At 40.7% G+C, this 17,814-nt stretch overlaps 1 protein-coding gene and 1 pseudogene across 2 annotated transcripts in view; one reads left to right on the top strand and one right to left on the bottom strand.

Annotated features, from left to right (window-relative positions):
- The window catches only part of SNAP25 (synaptosome associated protein 25), a 98,638-nt gene that overhangs the window by 29,941 nt on the left and 50,883 nt on the right, over window positions 1-17,814 (bottom strand). The gene's annotated exons all lie outside the window — the stretch shown is intronic.
- LOC118842475 lies at window positions 12,898-13,880 on the top strand (annotated as a pseudogene).

Raw genomic sequence — 17,814 nt, 5'->3', positions numbered from 1 at the left:
GCTTAGAATTCTACTTCAGTATTCTTGTGTATAAGGACTCTGACACACTCTCTCTCTGTCTCTCTCTCTCTCTCTGTCTCTCTCTCTCTCACTTAGCTGGATTTTCGGCAGATGAGGAAACTAAAGCTCAGAGATGCTAAGTTAGCTGGCCAAGATTAGTGCCTGGAAAAGTGAACTCAGGAGTTTTGTCCTACTCATATATCTCCTTCCTGAAAGCTAAGGCAATATTTCTCTGGAAGGGAATTAACTTGGGATTTATTATGATAATCTTGTACATTATTTGCCCCTTTAACTCCATGTGAATGAACGTTTTCAAAAAGGATCCAGAAGTGAAGTATGAACAATTCATGTGCTAAATTCATCTTTGCATGGACAATGAATTGCCATGGATACACCCAGTTTCTCAGTTTCTGAACACAATAAATCACAATAGAGTTCTTGGAAAAGAAGCCATCTACAAAATTTTAAGAAAGACAAATAATTACAATGATGCAAATGGTCAGGGATGAAAACAGGAGCTGATCAACGTGTGTTATATTTATCCCAAAGGATATAGCATCATATACTAAAATTGTGTTCATCTTCTGCCATACTTAGGGCTAAGCACATAAAGAGCAGGAGCATCTTGTATGTTAACTATTGCCTGGGGAATAATTATAAGCAGAAGCTCACAATATTACTTGATATTTTCTCCATTTTATAGAATGGAAGCCTGAGGAAGGGAGGTCTGCTGCTAAAAATAGACTGTGTGAGAGCTCAAATCCAACCAAACAAATACCCCAAATTGCCAAATGGGAGTCAGAGTGAATATGGTCATGGTTGCAAGAATATTTTCAGCCTTTCTATGAAATCCAGAAAAAATAAAGATGAGATTTAAAGAAGTGAAGTGAGAGTGTTTTAAAAGATCCTACCCTTTTGTATGGTCATCATTTGGTTTCTCACTTTCAGGGTAAAGTTATTCCCAATGATTCGAAATGGGACCAATCCAATATTTGTTAATTAACTTTGCCTTAATTAAGACTAAGTATAAAGCATATCGCAAGTGGCAGAACCACCATTTTCTGGACACTTTCTCTTCTTTTCTTATCCTGTGTCTTTGTTCATGTTGGTCTCCATGCCTGTAATCTACATAGCCATTCCTACCTCCATCTGGAGAGTTCTACCCATTACTCAGATCCCAACCTGGATGTCACCTCTTTCATATAGTCTTTCCTGGTCCTCCTGATTGGAAGAGATTATTCATTCTTTTGAATTGCTTTTTTTTTTGGCTAAAGCTGGAAGGAAACAGATATCATCGAGCACAATCTCATTATTTTATTTTGCATTTTTCCAATTTTAAATGTTTTTTTCTCACACCATAGCCTTTTCCCTGTTATATTCACACCTTCCCACTGTTAAGCATAAGCCATTGACCAAGCCACCAAGTCTAACATCTGCTCCATTTTGCATTGAAATCTCTACTGAGGCCCCTCCTCTGAATTTCCACAGCACCTTGGACCTCTCTGATGGCATTTATCATGTCACCTTATTTTATAGTTACTTGCATATAGGTCTTACCCCCAGAGAAATATACACTTCCTGAGGGCAGGGACTGTGGCATATTTATTTTTGTATCTTTCCTGGTGGCTTTCCTGGGGCAGGTTCTTAATGAGTTGGTTATTGAGCTGAACTGGGGAGCACAACCCCACCACCAAGGAGCATGAAACCAAGGAAGTCCAGGAGGTGCTGCTCTGCAGAGCTAAATACCCATTAAGGACTTTTGTTGGCTTGAGTTAGAGAGAAACAAGTAGGAGTTCTTTCACAACATACTTCTTACTATCCAACTTCTCCACTTTGCATTGCTTTAAGTTAGAAGGCTACATTACTGTAAAGTCAATTGATGCTTCCTTTGAATAACGTAATTTATTGGAAAACTGAGGTATATGCTCCTCTGGCACCTGCAGGATTACAGCTTTGTCCTGCTGCACCAATGCGATTTGCTGATAGATATGCATGGGTGCAGCTAAGAATGCACAGCAGCTGCTGCTATTTCCTTAACAGTTTTCTTCTCTCAGTTGTCAGCATGAAAAAAAAAACACCTGTCTGACCTTCTTTGCCTTCAAACCAAGCACTGGTTCCTGGCTCTTGGCTAACCTTGATATGACAGAGATAGAGAGAATTGTTTTAGGGAGACTCTAGTATAAATAAGGGCATGGGTCCATTTGTAGCCACCTCTCTAAGCATCTCATTTGGGACATTCAAGTATCTTCTGGGTTTTGACCACTCCATAGTTGATATATGCCTCAGAAGAAAGACTGGGTTTTGAGAAGAGATGATGAGTCACAGAATGGTGGAGTTGAGAAGAAAATCAGAGGTCAGCTACCCCATAAACAATAAGACTCCCCTTTACAGCATCCCCAGCAATTGGTCATTTGGCCTCCACTTGAAGACTTGTATGGAAGTTCACTACTTCCAAATCACTTTTGGATATCATTAAGCCTTCCCAACAAGTTTTTCTTGGTATCTCCAACTCAACATGTCCAAAACAGAACTCATTCTCTTTCCCCTCAAACCTTCCCCTCTTCCAAACATCCGTATTATATTAACAAGGACAAAGTCACTTAGGCCCACAACCTTGCTGTTATCTTTGGCTCCTCATACTCACCCCACATATCAAATCTTGTCCTTTCTACTTAATAACATCTCCCATATTCACCCCTTTCACTCGCAGAATCACCAACCTGGATCAGGTCCTCATCATCTTTTGCCCGGACTTTCTAACTTATGTCCCTGCCTCAAATCTTTCCCCACTGCAATCCTTCCGCCACTCAGATGCCAAGATGATTTTTCTAAGGTATTCTAAAGGTCTAACAATGTCACTGCCCTGCTCAGTGAGGTGGCTCACTGTTTAGGATCAAATATAAATGTCTCTGTTTGGAATTTAAAGTTCTTCATAACCTGGCCCTCTCCAGTCTTCTTATGCTTTATTACCTGCCATACACTCTGGCACCAGGTCAGGCACCAATATGGAGACCTCCCCCCACCCCGGCCAGGAACAGGGAGCCTCTAGGCTGCCTAAGGAGGGGCTAATAGACCGTGGAGCAGGTCAAAGTTTCTATGATGATTGGTAGTGGGATAAAACCCATGAGTGGTCACTTCACTTCCAACCTGGACAAGATAAGGAAAGGAAGTCTCAAAAAAAATGGCTGTTGACTAATTGACCTCTAGTGAATTACACCTCTGTCGTTTCCACCCACTGCTTCTGATTCTGTCCTCTGGGTCTAAACAGAACAAGTCAGGTCTGTCTTTCACATGCCAGTTCTTCCAGTTCTTGAAGGCAACTATCATGTAATCCCTGACTCTTCATTTCTCCAGGCTAAACATCCCAACCCACTCTTGTGATACTATCTTGAGATCCTTTGCCATCCTGAGTCCCTCCTCTGGTTGCTTATGGCTGATTGATGGACTTCCTGAAATGTGACACTTTTTACTGAACACCATACTCCAAGGACCATCTAACTAGGGAAGAGTATAATAGGGCTCTCACCTCCCATTTGGCCACGATGCTGATTACAATGAGCTTTCTTTCTTACTATATCACATTGTTGAGTCATACTGTAACAACAATGTTACTTGCAGCTGCTGTGGGGGTGTAAGACCAATGACACAGGAATAAGCGCACAGGAGGGATGCTAGCATAGGTTCTTAGATCTAAAGGAAAGCAACTCAAAAGGAGTCAACCATCTTACTTTAATCAAACACATACATCATTTATTTAGTTCAGAGGAAAAGTCAGCACCCTGAACTTCTGAGAAAATACAAACAGAAATTATAAGCAGAGAAAATAACACAAATCAATAGACAGGGCTTGTAGCTGTCTGACCATTACATACACACGTAGTCACCAGAGAGAGAAGCACCAACATCTGGGTTTTCAAAGCCATGGGCCTCTTTAATGGCTACCTAGAGTCTCATCTGGCTACATCACATGAACATTCTTTCCATGAGTGAGCCCCAAGCAAAATGCTAACATCAGAGTATATATGTATACACACACACACACACACATATATATATATATATATACATATATATATCTATATAGGTATATAGATATAGATATATTTCTTCAGGGTCAGAAGGCAGCACAACTCTTGTGACCCCAGCTCCTGTGACTCAAACTCACGTGGCTTAGGCTTTCTGGTGACTTAAGCAGGTCATCAAAGACTCTGGATTCAATGAAAGGCACTTGATTGCCTTAGTGCTGAGAAGAACTAGAACTCCAAAAGGAAAAAGAAACCAGGGAAAAGCCCCACTTTGCTTGCCCTTACACATATGTATCAAGCCCTCAGGGATAGCATAACACTCAAAACATTTCATCTCAGAAGAATGAATCTTAGCTGTGCCAATAAGTCCAGGTGGCTGTTGGGTGCTTAGGAAATGGGAATGGGGGAAATGGACATTTCAACTTGGTGTTAAACCCCCTTTTAGTATGTTTACTGTCAGTGCTTGATCAATTTTCCCTTTTTATTTTTTTAGCCTCAACACACATACATCAGTATTCCAAGAGAGAGCATCTGAAGAGACATAATGATGGTAATTAATAGTAATTACAATAGCTAAAAGGATGTTGGTTTGTATTGAAATGGTGCTTAATATCTGGGCAGCCCAAAGCATTTAACTCATATTTGTTCATCAAACCAACATTGCTCTAAATCCTTCCATGAAGCCAGAGATGGTAAAATTGCCCAGTGAGAAACATTGGAAGTGAAAAACCTAGGGGCAGAATTTTGTCCAAAATTCACACCATAAATTATTGGGAGATGTTGGAATGACTCTCACTCCTGTATCCTAACAAATGCATTTCCATCTTGAAGGGGGAACTAATGTTCCTAAAGAGAACCTAGCAAACCCCATCAAAACCATTTAATTGGAACAACATGTGGCAAACCAGGCTGCTCATTGCTTTAGTTCATTTGTTCATTTTCTTTCCTGCAGGGTTTGAAATTATTAAGGTTTGGCCCATTTTCCCACTCAACCCTATAAGGCAATGGGATCCATACCCCAAACAAGAAGATGATTTGTTATTTCTATCAGGTGAACTGGAGGGCTTAGGAAGGGAATAGATCCTATATTCACCCCTGGGTGGGGGGGGACTTTCTTTAGGCAGGGCTAGTATCTAGTTGGCCCTAGAAAGATCACCTCTCAAATTGGATCAATCCTACCAACCAACCATTATAATCTGGGAGCCTTGGGAACCATAATGGGGTTTAAATAGCTTGGCCCTGGAATCCAGTTGTCATAAAAACAGCTACCGCATGAGTCATAGCAAAAGGTTAGCTGGGTTTTTGTCACTAGTGCCTAGCACATTGGCCTGAACATAGCAGATGCAAACATTTATTGAATAAGAGGCAAAGTTAAGCAACCTCTGAAGAACAAGGCTGAGCAGACTGCTAGGGGGTCAGATCACTAGGTAGATCTCCTTGGAATGGCAGGTTACTCAATGTCTGTCTAGATATCTAAAATTACAAAAAGGCTAGCCACTAGGAGAGTGCCCCTTGGGATCACTTCACTTAGCTAATAGCCAACTGCAGATCAACTGGAGATGCTATACTTTTTCCCACACCCTGGGGGAATGGTTGCCAACTTATTAAAATATCAAAGTCCTTTCGTATAAGAGAGGTTCTAGTGTCACAGAAGGCTGAGGAGAACTAGAGAAACTTACCTAACAATGAAATGGAGAAAAGAAAGACGGAGTATAGAGTGGAGCTTTTCTTTCCTTTATAGAGATAGGTCCTTGGAAAGAGTACAAGAAGGCAAGGGAAAGCTTGGGAAAGAATGGCTACCAATATATTATTCAGATACTTATTTTGTATACAGAGAAGTTACTTAATAAATACTTAGAATCATATTGTTTTCAAGTTGGAAGAGACTTTTCAACCTGGGAAGGACCTCCCCACTATGTGTGAATTAGATCTAGTTCTATTGGACCTAGTCCAATGTCTTAGTAAGGAACTCCTTTTACATCCCTGCTCCCCTCCCCCAAACCCCTGCCATAGATGTCTATCCAATTTCTGCTTAAATACTTCTGATGAAGAGGAGCTCACTACCTCTTAGGTTGGTTGTTGACTGGGTTTGATTCACCTCAGAGAAAAGTGAAAGCAAAACTTGTTTTCCTTTTAAAGGTCTTTTTAAAAAAATAACTTGTCTCTTACCCTGTAATATTTTGGTTATGTGTTCTTGATTTTGGCAGCCAATCAATTATCATTAAAGAAGTACTATCCAAGGTCAAAGAGGTCACAGACATTAACTGCAGAGAAATGAGTGAATAGCTTCAGTATCATATCTAGCTGAGCACAGAAAGAGTCAGTGATGCATACAAGGTCATACAACAAGTCAAGGTCAGAGTTACCTAGTCCAGGGCTCTACTGTCCCCCACGAATCATAGAGTCATAGGTCGTTTGAGGGAGGGGAAAGATGACAGATGAAAAACAAAACTTAGTTTGCAACCAAGTCTGTGGGGCTTTATGATCACAAATCACAGTTAATGTTTATGAACAACCCAAAGGTAATGGAGTTTCCCATGCACCTCCACAGAGACTCAACATTTCCGATGATTAAAGAGAAACAACCATACTTAGCATTAGCAGCAGGGCTCCGCTGCTTACATCAGCCTCAGAAATGTCAGGGGGTTTGTCACTGTGGAAGGTATTTGGTGCAAACTGGGGAGGGCTCTGGCAGAGGGAAATCCCAAGAAAAGTCAATTCGTTCTCCAGCTTGCCCTCCCAATGCCTGCCTATCCACAGATAGTATAACATAATTTGCTTTCGTTACCCTATTTTGTTACCCAACCCTTTCTAGTAAACTGAACTTTGTCTCAATCACAAAGAGGCCATGGGTTAATGGGGGTTGATTAGAAATAAAACTATAAAGTTAGGCAGAGAGCCTAACCTCTGCCTAGGTGTTAAGAATTTTCCTAACTGGGGGCTTAGAACAATTGAAACTGAACTCTGAACTTTTTCTCTATAACAAACTCCAATGTTAAAAAGGAGGGGAACCAAGTAGACATTAGAGGTCATTATATTGCTCCCTAAGCTTTAGATGAGCTAATTAATGTTACCCAATGATTCCCAACCATATGAATGTTAGTATGCTCCAGCAGAAAGAACACTGAATTGGGAGTCAGAGGATCTGGGTTGGAATTACAGCTCGGTTACAGCAACATGTGTGACCTTGGGCAAGTCACTTGACCCCTAATGAAGCTCAGTTTCTTTAGACATAAAATGAGGAGGCTGGATCAGATGACCTTTTAAGTTCTCTTCCAGTTTTAAATTTATGATCCTGTGACTGAACTCAGGAATCCAATTTTCTCATTCTAACTTCCCCCTGCCTCATTTATTATCATAAAATATTTATGAAATGGTTAATACTGTATGTGTACCAGGACAACATCATAGACCTTCTCTAGGAAATGTGTTCTCAGAATGGCATTTGGCAAATTGCCAGCTACCTCTGTGTCTGGTTCACCATCTTCAAGAAGGGAAGTGTCTGTCCTCAAGAGGGAAGTTGAGAAAAATAAGATAATATCTGGAAAGTACTTTGATCAATTTGGAGAAAGGAGCTAATTATCTTGATTTTTCCCCTACTTTTCTTGCTGTAACTGCAAGAGAATGCTATCAAGGATGCACCCAGTCCTATTATTTTCACGGGGGGAAATCTCTCCTTGAAGTAAATGCAAGCCTAAGTAGGAAAGTGCTAATTCTAAGAGAATAATTAAGCAGGCCCAGGGCGGCTGCTTGAGAGACAATTCTATCAGACTTTCCCAAAACATTCTAGCCTATATGGAAGCAATGGCAAGGAACTGGGGAAAGAGATGGCTTCCTCAACTTTTCTAAATGATCCCAATTATGCAAATTAGTACTAAGTAGCAATTAGTCTTTCCAGGTTAGCCCCTAATCAGAATTCTAATTATTTCTAAGCCCCTAACCATTCAGTGGCTGCATTATTATTGGCGCACATCATAAAATAAGAGTACGATAGAGCTGGAAGACTATTGGAAATCTAATCCCACTCTCTTAGTTTAAGAGTGAGGAAATTTATGCCCAGAGAAATGAAGTGACTAGTAGAGCATGGAAAACATAAAATGTAGAGTCAATGGACCTGGATTTGACTTGCCACTTACCTAGCTGTGTGACCTGGAGTAAATCACTGAAACTTGGTTTGCGCATCTGAAAAATGGAGATGATAACATTTGCACAATCTATCTCACAAAGTCATTGTGAGTAAAGTGCTTTGTAATCCTCAAAACACTTGATAAATGTGATTTTTTATTATTGTTACTTTTCAAAAGTGTGAAGGAGGAGCCCAAATTCAGTCTCAGAGCTAGGGTTAAAACCATTTGTGTTTCTAAGTGTTTAGGGACATATGTGTGTGTGTGTATACATACATACAGAGAGAGAGAGATTGAGAGGGAAGGAGAGAGAGAAGGAGAGGGAAGGAGAGGGAGGTAGAGAGAGATCTTATGTGTTTATCCAGTAACTGATAGCCTGCAAGCTCTTTGGGAATTCTCATGATATTAAGAGAACATTGGGAAGGCCTCCAGGTCATTAGGGAGATCCCCAGTAGTGGGTGTATGGAGGGCGAGGGGTGGACAAGAGTCATACAGAATAGGCAGTCATATGGATAACTTGCAATCTGATCATTGGAGTGAGTAGCCACACTGATGAGATCAGAGATGAAATGGAGTATTGGAGTATTCATCTCCAACAAAAGTATACATTCCATGAGGGCAGAGACTTTATCTTTTGTCTTCTCATCCTGTTTCCCATCCTCTGCCTTTCCCCATACCTAGTACGGTATTGTACACATAACTGACACTCAATAATCAGTCATATGATGTTAAGACTTGGGAAGTACTTAATCTAACTCTCCCATCTTAAAACTGAGGAACTGATGTCCATAAATGACTTGCCAAAGTCAGGCAACTAAGCATAATTATGTAATATTTACTCTTGGGCTCTATGACTGACAAATGTCTATCATTTCTAGAGGACAGAGACTTGTACTCTAAAAGCAGAGGAAAGGGGGTTATTAGAAAGATGAAACTGGAACCATTGTAATCTCCTGAAAAAACAGTGTTTGAAAAGGGAAAGATTGGTCTCATGAGTTATTCAGTATAGTTAGGCGTTTAACTCGGTCTTTCAAGATCCTATTGCCTCTTAAGGAAATAATAGTATCTATGATCTCTGTGGGAGAGACTACGGAAGCTGGTGTTGATATTAGAACTTGTAAATGTCCATTGGAAGAAAGAGCACTTAGCAAATAACATGAACCAGGATAACATTAATACTTCAATTGTGAAAGATTACCATTAATTGGCTTCTCAGATCCTAATGTCTTGATTAGAAATGTCTACCCTCAAAGGATATCTCCCTTTTCTTCCCTTCGTTAGCATATCTCTCATTTAGGTTTTTCTCATTGACTTACCTTTGGTCAACTAATATTCAGGATTGTGGGTTTAGATCTATAAGTAACTTGTGAAGTCCTTTCATCTCAATCCCTTCATTTTTCAGATGAGGAAACTGAGGCTCAGAAAGAGGAAGTGATTTATTTGCCCAAAGTCATTCAGAAGTTGTGTCCTGGCCAAGATGCAAACTCAGGCTCCTCTTATTTCTCCTACTTCAGATCTCGTATTCTGCTTGCTGCTAACTGCAGTCTCTACAACCTGGGTCAAACTATCCCTTCTGATCTTGATTAAGTGAATTGCTTTTTCTCCCTCTCTATCTCTACTCCTCACTAGGTTAGGGTACAGCTATGCCCGTAGCATTCCTGTTGTAGTTTCTCCCTCTCCCTCTCCCCCTCCCTCCCTCCCTCCCTTCCTCACTCTCTCTCTCTCTCTCTCTCTCTCTCTCTCTCTCTCTCTCTCTCTCTCTCACCCTCTCTCTCTCTCTATCTCTCTCTCACTCACCCCCATCCTCCCTCCCTCTCTGTCTCTCTCTCTCTCTCTCCACAGATGTAATGATACCCAAAGAGTCAAGATGCCAACAAGATTAGCCAGCTTCCCCTTTCCCTAACTCCTCTTAAGGAGTAAGGTAAGTTTAAAAGTGTTGCTGTTGTTGTTGTCATTTGTCCTTTGTTTTTGAAGACCAGTGCTATCACAAGAGGGATATTTTGACTTGCATGTAAATTGGTTCTAAGGGATAGGGAGACAAAGACACTTTGGAAACCACCGAATCCAACCAAAGAGCTAACATTCCTGAAGCAGCTCTGGAGCTACTAAAGCAATATCTTTTTTTTTCACCGAAAACCAAAAGAACTCTGTGTAGAGTTGATGAACTAGGATTCATGCCTCTGTTTTCCTGCTGGTGAAAGATAGCTGAAGTGATGAAGCCATTTTCTTTCTCCTTTTTTTGAGGCTAAGGAGATTGTATTTTATATTATTTTATTTTTTCACCAATGATACATATCTATCATCTGTCTGTTTGTCTATCTATCTATCTTCTATCTGTCTATCTATAACAAGGATTATGAAATCCTTGTTGCACCTAGGTTTTACACTTGTTGACCTCTCTGAAGCCATTCTCTAAATCTCTCATGAGTCAGTTCTGAAATCTTCTTGTTAGTGAATAACAGCTCACTAACTATATTGGATAAAATTGGGAAAACTTTGTCCGATGACTTCAGATGAGCACAATATAGAGAAAATGAGTTTGGGGTTACAAGACCCCGGTTTAAATGCTATTCCTGATGCTTGCTATCTATGTGAGCTTGGATAATCAGTTAACCTCTCTAGCCTCAATTTTCATACATGTTGTATGCACTATTTGCCCTTTAAGTTCCCTTCTAGCTTTAGGTAAAGAGGCCATTCTTTGCCTCATTTCTTATTAAGCCTTTGTCACTGAATGGGCATTGCCTTGTTCATACCAAGACCTATTAAAGACCTTAGTTTGAAAAGGCCAAGGTCTCCCCCTGCAGCCTAGGCCATCTCCAGTCCTCCTGATCTATATCTTGCCACTGGACCCAGATGGCTCCAGAGGAGAAAGTGAGGCTGATGACTTTGCACAGCCCTCCCACCCGGAAGGGACCTCAGAGGCTATTTAGTCCAACCTCCTAATTTTTCAGATGCGGACAATGAGATCCAAGGAGATTAAAGTGACTTACCTAATAAATAAAGCATCGGAGGTGGGATTTCAACCCAGGTCTTCCAAAGTCAAGGCTCATTCCACTGTGTTATGCTACATTCTATATGGATATGGTTTTATAAAGATTCATTTACTATTCAACAAACTTTTGAGTGTCTACTATGTGTAATACATTGAGCACTATGCAAAATATTCATACCCAAGGTCGCCGTAATGGGTATCATTTCATAACACATTGTGCTTTAATCAGGCTGGATCAGATGCTCTTTTGGATGCCTTGAACTCTTCTAGTCTACCTGCACATTCCATTTCCCCTCTGTTTGTAAAACAAACAGATAAGTAAGAAAGTAAGCAAACCTTCTATGATTGAACTAGTACTGTCTCATTTTTCCAATTCTTTTGGAGAAGAGAAGGAAGCACGCCTACTCCATGGAGACTCTGTCCTGTATCATTCAAAGATTACTGGCAGCCAGGATCGTGGCCAGCTTTAGTTTGGGCAGTCCTCTTTGGTTTGTGGCTTTTTCTCCAGGCACCTGGATGCCATGGGCTAGGGCTCAAGCTCTTTGCCTGTCAGGCTGAGAAAACAGCTTTGGTCTCTCCTAATCGTAATACATGGCAGGCGTCCATGACTACCACTGAATTGTACTTCAATCTCTTGTTTTTGAAAATGCCAGTGTTTCCTTTGTCTGTTTGACAAATGAGACCAAACGGGCATTTAGCACAACCTTTAATTTAAGTATTATTTCCTGATGGTTTACTTGGAAGCTATAGCAGAGGACAATTTCTATTAAGATGAGAGGATGGCAAAATGAAATCTGATCATGTCTATGCTGACCAATTCAAGGGCAAATTTCCAGAACTGTGTCAATAAAATAAAGCCATAGGGATGGCTTTATGGAGAAGTTGATAGATAGAAACTAATACAATATAATTTCAGAAAGAGTGGGAAGTCTCACCCCCAAATACATCTCTCCCACCCAGGTGCTATCCTTTCTGTAATTCTACCATTAGAGATTCATCCATTTGAATTAGATGAAGGCACATAGTAGGTTCTTAATAAGTACTTATTGATTGATTGAAACACCTCCCCCCTCACCTCTCCTCTTTGATACTGATCAAAGACATTATTGAATCCATGAACAATGACAATTTTCAATTGCAAATATCATTGGCGGGAGGTAACATTTTAGTCACCAACACCCTAGCATGAAGCGGTTTTTCTGCACAAATTGACTAGACGCAGCCAGGACAGGATGAGAGAAGAGGATATCAGGAATAAGTATTCATGGACTAAAGACAAAATTTCCCTAAGTTGACATGTTTCTAAGCTTCAAGGTACAGTCTTGTTTTAGTGACTTAATTCATTATTTGCCAGACAGTCAATTAAGTAACTACAGCAGTAGAATGTAAGTAGTTTTGTTCTTGTCTTTGTCTCTCCAGCACCAAGCACAATGCGTTGACCCATAGTAAGTGCTTAACAATGCTTCTTGATCTGAATCGATGATAATGGTGACATTCTTAGGGCCTCATGGAAATGCCAGTGTAGGACAACTCTAGGGAAAGTCATTCAGAGCTTCCTTGTTGGGATACTATATCTGAGTCAATTAGAAATATGAGGAGATCAATGTGGGTATTTCCAATCTGGTAGGTAATAAGAGCATGTACGAAACCTATTCTATTCCTACATCTCCTAAACAGAGTAGGGGTAGGTACTGTAGTCCATTTTCAGCCCCTCTCCTAATCTTATAATCATTAGCTGTTAGAAAGTATACAGGAGATGGCCTTGGATAGAGGCAGCAGTGGCTGGGCTGCTACAGAGGCAGAGCACCCTAATAGGTGACCCTCCCTGACCAGGGTGAGCAGCAGCACAGCCAGTGGAAAGTCCACAGTGTGTAGAAGATTATGGAACTGCTGAGCTGGCATGAAGTGGACCACTGCCAGCACAAGCTGGTCATCCTGAGCCAGGACTAGTTCTATAATGTCCTGACCATGGAGCAGACAGCCAAATTACTGAAGGGGACCTACAGCTTTGACCACCTGGATGTTTTTGGTAATGACTTGATGCACACCACCCTCAAACACATTGTGGAGGGCAAAATCATTGAGGTCACAACCTATGACTTTGTAACCCATTCAAGGCCCTGCAGACTCTTCGTGATCTGCTCCTTCCAAGCATTCAGTGCCCCCAACACTGAAGCTGATTGTGCAGACTACCCTGTGACCCTCTGTCTCCTGCAGCATCCCATTTCCTCACCTCTGCCTCCCAGGTTACTGGAGACACCTGTGGTTTACCCAGGGATATGGCTCTGTTTGAGAGCATTGTGGTATTTCATAGTCAAGAGATCTGGGACATGTTTCACCTTCGACTCTTTGTTGGCCCTGACTCAGATGTAAGGTTCTCTTGTACAGTTCTCTGAGATACGCATCTTGGGAAAGACTTGGAGCTGATACTAACTCAGGACACCATCTTTGTCAAACTTGCCTTTGAGGAATTCTGCTGCCAATTAAGAAGTAAGCTGATGTAATCATCCCTCGAGGGGTTGACAACATGATTGTACCGCATATTCGGTACTCCCATTTGGCTGTGAGTGCTCTCTGTCTGCAGTCCATGGGCTGGCAGTGTGCTGGTGACATCTGCAAATGGCAGTGGGGCCAAATGGGCAGAACTACCAGAGGACATTTCCTGAGCCTGAAGACCCTACTGTTGTGCTAACTTCTGGTAAAAGGTCCCACCTGGAGTCTAGTAGCAGACTCCGCTGAGGAGCTGGAGGCTGTTACCCTCTAGGGCAGATCTTTCTTGATGACATTTGTAAAATAAATGGGTTTGGAGTCACCTATATTCTTTTTTAAACAAAAACCCCATGCCCTAAGCCCTTTAAAAATACTCTTTTAATTCATGATGGAAAATGCTATCTATATCCAGAGAAAGAACTATGGAGCCTGAATGCGGATGGAAGCTTGCTATTTTCCTTTATTTTTCTTTTGCTTTTTCCTTTCTTGTGGTTTTTCCCTTTACAACATGACTGATGTGTAAATATATTTAATGTGATTGTACATGTATGGCCTATATCAGATTGCATGCCATGTTGGGAGTGGGGGAGAGGAAGAAGGGGGAGAAAATTTAAAACTCAAAATCTTATAAAGGTGAATGTTGAAAACTAAAAGAAAATAAATAAATAAATAAAAATACTCTTTTAGCATCTATTACAAAGTGATTCTTGGATAAAATCTTTTAACCATTTAGGAATGGAAAAATGTTAATTTTATTCAGTCTTAAATGTGGGAAATAATGGAAAAACCTTCTTGATGTTTTTATCTTCTATGTATTCAGGAGGTTTCTGAAATCTCTTTGGGTCATCTGAAGAATACCCACCATCTACATGAGTGAAACTACTATGCTTGCTCCCAGAAGTAACACTAATAACACATTTTAAAAATACATTGGGGGTCTGGGCCCTGGCTGTGTGACTGGTATGAACTTAACATGAACCATACAGAAATGTTTCTTTCTTCCTGAGTTATACAGAGAAGCAATAAGCAGAAGTGAGAATGCTAAGTACTTTCAAAAAAGAAAAACACACACAGATAAAAACTACTATTAGACATAAAAGAGAGTGTCTCCTATTTTGAATGTGTTTACAGAGGACCCAAAAGATTCACATATGCCTGGCAAGTTACTGCAGAATCAAGATTTACCACGAAAATACCAACCAAGTTGTTCTGGTGTTTTTGTGTGGTTTTGACTTGAATGTAGCTATACAATGCCCAAGCAAACAGCTCCACCTGAGGTTGTTGACTCTGTTCTTCCATACCTGGAAATTGCCAAATGGAGGCTTACCTGTCTTGGGACTGAGGACACATGCTACACATGCTACCTACCCCCAAACAGTTCCCATTATTACTCATTGCCATGTCAGGTCCATGCTTTCCTTAGAGCTAAGTTACGTGGTGGACTCTAGGAGTTCAAAATGGTTGTTGTTGCAAAACAGCCCTTCAATTGTCATATCACTTATCACATATGGCCTAGCACTGACTTACACGCACAAGAATATTTTGGTCTATATGGTTCTATGCAATCTTTTCTCCTAACTAGTGTTCAATTCCCTCTATGTTGTATATATGTATGTATACATTATATATATAAATGCATATGTGCATGCACACGTTGTCTATCTCAATCTCCTCATGTATAACCACTTATGATTTTCTTCTATCAGACATAAATCGTTATAGTAATTATAAGATATAAGGCAGGGAACTTTGTTCCAGGTCCTTTGGTTTTCTAAACCATGATTACTTAAAATCTTTGTCATGCTAAATGTACTATTTTGGGACTAATAAATATCAAGTTTTAAAAAAGAAGAAGAAGAAGAAGGTATGCTGGGAGCTCCAGTCTCTACTTCCCATATTACAGAGCTTGGAAGATGCCCTGGGAGACATGAGATAGGAAAAAGGAGGTAGGCAGAACAAGATGCTTCTGATTATGGGGCTGGGGATCCCAAAAGAAACTATCCATCAGGTCTGACCAATACTTCATTTTACTCTGGACACAGCCAATCTGTAATGCAGCATATTTTAAATTTTTAAATGTCAAGAATGATGATTATGTTAACCCTTCCATTCAGTGCCATGCACAATTTGATGAGGACAATGAATCACTGCATACTCATGCTAGCACTAATGATTAGGTAAAGGTATGAAGGTGAGACAAGGTGAGGTATAGTTCCCTTCTCCAATTTCTCTGCCCTTGCTACGGATGTGATGACCTTGAATTTCTCTGGGTCTTGGTTTCAAAATCTGTAACATTAAAGTGTTGGAACAGATGATCTTCAAGGTCCCTTCCAAATCTGCAGTCTTAGAATTTCAAACCCAGTGCTCTTTGCAGTATAATACCCATCTTAATGTCATCCCTCTCAATGTGAGTTTATCTACAGCATGATTGCTTCTGTTAGCTTTGCAGACATGTATCCTTCTGCCAATGAAGCACACACACTGGGTAAATGAGACTCAGATTTGGATTTGTCAGCGATCGTAGTCACCAACGTTGAAGATGGAGGGAGATTTTTCATTTCCTTTCATTCTCTAATTTCTCTTGGACTAGAATGCCATATCCCATTCCATGACTGACTACTTGTCAGGTAAACTGTTTATGAATAATCATGTAGAATGTTGTTTTTCTAGTGAAATATACTCTAAGGACGTTCTTAGGGGGACATATGAAAATAAATGCTGCTGCCCATGTATCTACTGAGTCCATTCCATTTACTCTAAGGCAGATGGTCGCATCATCCATACTAGGATTAGAACAATTACAGAATTGGCTAAGATCTCCAGTTTCACACTGGCACGTTCTCTGGGTGGAAAATTTTCTCACTGCCAGTGCCAGTACCAATAGGCCACTTGGTACTGTGAATACTAGAAGGTGCAAGAGTGTGATGCATGCCAGAGAGAACAGGCTTTAAATGCAGGATGTGCACAGGAAGAAAAAAATTATTATGTAAGGCAAGTCAGAATTGAGCAAAGACCTCCCCCTGGCCTGAAACAAATTTTTAGGGAAATAGCCCTGGGAATTTATCAGCAGAACTGTCACTGCAGCATATTTCATAGCGCTACGACTCTTGATCCTAACTGGCCACACTAACACTGGGAGTGATCTAACACAGGGAATAATAGGTGCTCAGCATCCTCTGAACCTGAATATATGGCATCATCACAGGCCATGCCTAAGCGCTGCTATTTGTGATTATACTCTGGAGTACAATCTCAACCTGACAAAATGCCTTGAGGAAAAACATACGTGGTTGTATATTTTTGGTTCTCTATATTGGTTCTCTCCCTCTAAGGTCTAGGGCACCAGCCCAGCACTAATAAGAAGGAAAAAGCGCAGACATGTAAGGACCTGAAACCTTTGTAGTAGAATTGCCTGAAGGTAAACTGATTCCTCTCTGCCTTCTAGTAGGGCTGGATTCTGGAAGATCTGAGTTCAAATCCAGCCCTTACACTTATAGCTGTACAATACTTATATACACTTAGTAGCTGTATAATCCAGGGAGCATCATCTAGCTTCCATTTGCCTCAGATGAGGATAATAACAGCACCTACCTCCCAGGGTTATTGGGAGGAGCAAAGGAAATAATATTTGTAAAGGGCTTAGCATAGCACCAGGGACGTAGTAAGCGCTACATAAATGTGTGCCAGGGACAAAGTAAGCGCTACATAAATGTGTGCCAGGGACAAAGTAAGCGCTACATAAATGTGTGCCAGGGACAAGGTAAATGCTACATGAATGCTTACTATCATTCTTCTTCTTTTCTATCACACCGTGTACACAGTCACTCTACTTAACAGAACAATGAGGGTTTATTTTACGAAAGGGAGCATGACACCCATTAATTGAAGTCGTACCCAGTCATGTCCTACACATTTTGGGATCAACGGTGGCAGATGCTGCCTTCCTACCCCTATAGCCCGACTGCACTGCCTATCCTATTATTCTGACTCAGGAGAGAGTTTTTTTTTTTACTAAGATCTGCAAATACATGATGGAGCACAGTGCTAATACATCTAGAGTGTGTGTATAGTATTCTATGGTGTTTGACAAACATTAGCAAAAGATGCCACGTATGAGTGTATTTTCTGTTCCTGGATCCATCGTCCACTCCCTGAATTCCCTAGAGAAAAGAGTCCAATAATT

Source organism: Trichosurus vulpecula, chromosome 3, assembly GCF_011100635.1.
Source record: "Trichosurus vulpecula isolate mTriVul1 chromosome 3, mTriVul1.pri, whole genome shotgun sequence".
Lineage (NCBI taxonomy): Eukaryota > Metazoa > Chordata > Mammalia > Diprotodontia > Phalangeridae > Trichosurus > Trichosurus vulpecula.
This window is presented reverse-complemented; position numbering and strand designations above follow the sequence as displayed.